Here is a 5,045-nt window from a genome sequence, read left to right as displayed (position 1 = left end):
TTGGTGCCGGTTACCTTTTTACCATTTGGGCAAGGCACAGAAGTCCAAACCTCATTCTTTTCAAATTGGACTAACTCTTCTTCCATTGTCTTAACCATGATGGATCTTCAAGAGCTTCCTTCACATTTTGGGGCTCTATTTGTGATAAGAGAGAAAATTTGTTAATTTTGACTCTCTTTCTACTTGAGGATCTAATAGTGAATCCATGGGATAGATCTCCAATGATGAATTCATGTGGATAGTTTCTCAAGAACTTCCATTCTCTGGGCTTTTGAGAGGTGATTTCAGTTTGCCTTTGATTCGGTTCTACAGTGTTTACAGTTCTAGAATCTCCAGCTTCAGTAGGAGACAAAATAGAATTGTCTCTTGTATTTTGATCTGTAGAGTTAGAGCCAGCATTTTTCACAGTGGGGACCGATTTATCTTTCCTTGATCCTTTTGTGAGTTCAAATCAGCTTCAGTTCCTGCATCATCTTCTACAACAGTACCTGGAATGATGTTAGTATCACAAAATGAGACATGTACAAACTCCTCTATGATTCGATGTTCATTGAGATAAACTCTATATGCTTTACTAGTGGTTAAGTAATTAATAAAAGAACCCTCATAAGACTTTGGATCAAAATTTTCAAGATTATCTTTAGTGTTCATACAAAGCATTTGCATCCAAAAATATGAAAATACTTAAGATTAGGAGGTATTCCTTTCCAAAGCTTATAAGGTGTTTTCTTTAAACCTTTTTTAATGATGGTTCTATTTAAAATGTAACAAGCTATGTTTACAGCCTCTGTCCAAAGAAATTTTGGAACTTCATTTTCACAAAGTATTGCCCTAACCATTTCTTGGAAACTTCTATTTCTCCTTTCAACAACTCTATTTTGTTGGGGGGTTCTAGGACATGAGAAATTATGAGAAATTCCAAATTCATCACAAAAGATTTCAAAATCTTGATTTTCAAACTTTTTTTCATGATCGCTTCTTATGCAAACAATTTTCAAATTCTTTTCATTTTGGAGCTTTTTGCAAAGAGTTGAAAAAGCAATGAAAGCATCATTTTTATGAACCAAGAAAAGGACCCATCCATATCGAGAATAGTCATCAACCACTACTAAATCATAATGTTTGCCTCCTAAGCTTTGAGTCCTAGTAGGACTAAAAAGATCAGTGTGTAGCATTTTCAATGGCCTTTTGGTAGAGATGTCATCCTTGGGCTTAAAAGAAGATTAATTTGTTTGTCCAATTGACAAGTATCACAAGTGACATCTTTGTCAAATTTGATGTTGGAAAGACCGCTAACCAAAATTTTCTTTACAAGTTTAGAGATTTGGAATATACTTGCATGTCTTAATCTCTTATGTCATAGCCATTTTTTGGATTCCATAGAGGTAAAACATGCTACATTTTGTTCTTTTAGTTCCTCTAGAGTAAGTCCATACACATTGTTGCATCTTTTAGCTTCAAACAAAATTTCACCAAATTTTTCACACACAACCAATCATACCAATTTCTTGAAAATAACCAAATATCCTAAGTCACATAATTGGCTAATGCTTAGAAGATTGTGTTTCAATCCTTGACTAGGAATACAACATTAATGAAAGAGGAAAAATTTTTACCTACTTTACCTATGGCCAAAATTTTACCTTTATCATTATTACCGAAAGTCACAAAGCCTCCATCGTATTTGTCAAGCTTGATGAAGAAAGTAGACTTTCCGGTCATATGCCTAGAGCATCTACTGTCCATGTACCACATGTCATCCTTCTTTTTGGATGCTAGGCAAAACTGCACAAAGCTCTTAAGTAACTTTAGGTATCCAAATCTTTTCAAATTTTTTAATGTTAAACCATCTTCTCTGACCAAGATTATTATATTTGCCAACTATTTTGTAGATTTTTTCATCAATTTTCCTTTTATGGATGAAACATTGAATAGGAAAATGACCTTCTTTATTGCATGTGACAAAAAAAATTTGGTTGCTATTTTTTATGGAGATTTGGATTTTGAAATCTTATGTCTTTAGAAGTGGAAGCTACATTTTCAAATTGTGAAATTTTGAAAACAGTTTTTAATTTTTTACAATAACCCAAACCTACTTTTTCATAAAGAGGTCTTTGACTAGCCAATAATTTATTTTAATTTTTAGAACTTTGAGCAAACTTGGCTAGATCTTGTTCTAGACCTTTAATCTCTTTATGAAACCTTTTATTTTCTTCAAAATAGTTTAAATATGCAATCACTGAGTGCTGTTTTTCACAACCTTTAAGTTCAGCCTTAAGCGGTTTGTTTTCTTCAACAAGATCAACAGTGGTTTTGGCTTTCCTCAATTTATCTTTGAGAAATACATTTTCAGCTTTTAAGATGTCATTTTCATATTCAAGTTCATGATACTGATTTAGAAAACTTATCAATTTTTCAGTGAGATGATCAATCATGAGATGAAGGTCTTCATTAGATGGTTCAATAAAAATCACCTCATCAAGTTGATTGTGGTCGGCCATAAGGTAGGCTTGAGAGCTGTTGTCTGAATCTTCATCTTCATCTGAATCATTCTCCAGATCTTTCCAAGAGGCTGTAAGCCCATTTTTCTTGTCTTTTTGGGACTTGTCTTCTTTCTTCAATTTTGGATAGTCATATTTGTAGTATCCTACTTCTTTACAGTTGTGGCAGATGACCTTGCTTAGGTCCTTCTTTGGTCCTCATGAACTGCTTCCCTTACTTCTTCATCTTAGTTTCATCATTCTCTTGAGTTTTCTAACAAAAAATATAAACTCTTCATCTGATAAATCATCACTAGATACATCGCCCAGAGACTCAGTACATTATTTGAGAGCCATTCCTTTCTTTTTTGTATCATTTTTTAAGTGAGTGATTTCATAAGTAAGTAATTTTCCTCTCAGTTCATCGTAAGCCATTTGACTAATATTACCACTCTTAGATATGACTGTAGCTTTGGTTTTCCACTCTTTTGTTAGACTTCTTAGAACTTTTCTCACTAGCACTGGTTCAGAGTGTGTAATCCTCATAGCATCTAAGCCATTGATGATGATAGAAAATCTTTCGAACATATAATCAATGGATTCTCCTTCCTTCATAGAGAACATCTCGTATTCTTTACACAGCATGTCAATTCTAGTTTGCTTGACTTGAATAATGCCTTCATCTGTGACTTGAAGCTTATTCCAGATCTCCTTTGCTATTTTGCACCTTGATACCTTTCTGTATTCCTCGAAACTGATTGCACAGTTTAGCATGTTGATAGCTTTGGCATTGAGCTCTATCTTATTTTTGTTTTCATCGTTCTAATCGGCTTTAATATTGGGAATGACAACGCCATTTGTGCCGGTTTTGGTTGGGACTTGAGGACCATTCATGATGATTTTCCATATGTTGTAGTCTGCCGATTGAACAAAGATCTTCATTCTTTCTTTTCAATAGTTGTAGTTTTTCCATTGAAGAATGGAGGTCTGTTGTTTGATTGACCTTCAGTCAAAGTGTATGCCACCACGTTGGAACCATTGTTGCTTGCCATCAGGATCTTTCCTCCAAGCTGCAAACCTTGATCTCTTTGAAACCAAGCTCTGATACCAATTGATGGTAATCAGTGGCTAAGAGAAGAGGGTTGAATCTTGGCCTCCTTTTAACTCTTCTTGTAACTTTATTCTCTGATGAGGAATACAGGAGAAATTTAGGTTTTGTCTCCTGACACAAGAAGAGCCAGAATGAAGTAGCGTAGAAGAACAGTTATTGTGAGAAGTTGCTGGGTAGAGAAAACAGGAGACACTTTACTTTTATCTCCTAAGTTGAAAAACCAAAAATAGAGAAGTTGCTAGGTAGAGAAAACAGGAGACACTTTACTTTCCTCAAGCTTGTTGAATCTGAGTCGTGTATCTTTCCTTTGGCCCTAAGTTTGATTATTGACTTTTGATGAGCCATTGAGCACCTTTGACTTCTTTGTCTTGATAGTTGCATGAAAGGTGCTTGAGACATAGAAGATTTTTTTATGATTTTTCATTGAAGCACGAATGAGGAAACCACCTTTTTGTGATCTTCTATTGCATTGAGATCTTCTCTTTGTTGTAGTATTTTAACTTTTCCTTCTTGTTTGAAAATGGAAGCTAGCTTTTCATTCTTCTTTATGCCCTAGCTTTAGATCTTTTCTCTTTTTTCTTTTTTGTTTTAGAGATTGCTGTGATAAGAAAGGGAAGAGAGAGAAGAGAGAGTTTGTGGGTTCTATGAAAGTAAAAGAGGATTCAAATATATTTAAATTTGTTTACCTAGTCAGTGACTTTGTTGAAGTGAGATGAGTTTGTGTGTGGTCACCGAATTGAGCTTAGATCTTTATTTGGACCAAATTTAGTTTCCTTCATTTGACTAGAGACTTGATTTATTTCTGATGAAAGAAATTGTGATGGTAACCGTTCAAACTTTGAATTTAAGTATGGAAAGAATAGAGTGAAACAACTGAGTTTGGTATAAGGCCATAGAGTTTAAATGTCTGTGAGCTGATTTATGCTTAATGGACCAATTTTATTTTTCTTGGGTCAAATGGATCAAATGATTTTTTTGCATACTAAACAAAATATATCACACAACCAATTTGATAATAATCCTAATAATATTTGGTCATCACTTTAATCATAATTTAGTTTTCCAATATTCAAAAATAGTCATCGGAACTTGGAAGGAATTAGTTATGATGATCGCTTGAATGCCTTCGTATTTGATTATCATACATTACAAATACAAACCTGATGCACCCTATATATTCATGTAAAATTGAAAAATAAATATTTAACTAATAGTTGGTTATCAAAAAAATTAACAGTACAAGTAATCTTAATAACTTATTTCAAATAAAAGTACACAATTAAATCAAATTAATTATTAGAAATAATTTTCAAGAATTTTGAAAATGTTAGTGATAAAAAGTAGTTATAGTTCATCGTTCGGAATGGTTACTCTTGATTAGCTAAGCAATGCTTTCCATGGAGAGATTATGTGAATTGGGATTGGGTGTGAAAATCTAATATTTCAGAAAAGGC

Source organism: Arachis ipaensis, chromosome B08 (genome assembly GCF_000816755.2).
Source record: "Arachis ipaensis cultivar K30076 chromosome B08, Araip1.1, whole genome shotgun sequence".
Lineage (NCBI taxonomy): Eukaryota > Viridiplantae > Streptophyta > Magnoliopsida > Fabales > Fabaceae > Arachis > Arachis ipaensis.
Note: the sequence above shows the minus strand (reverse complement) of the source record.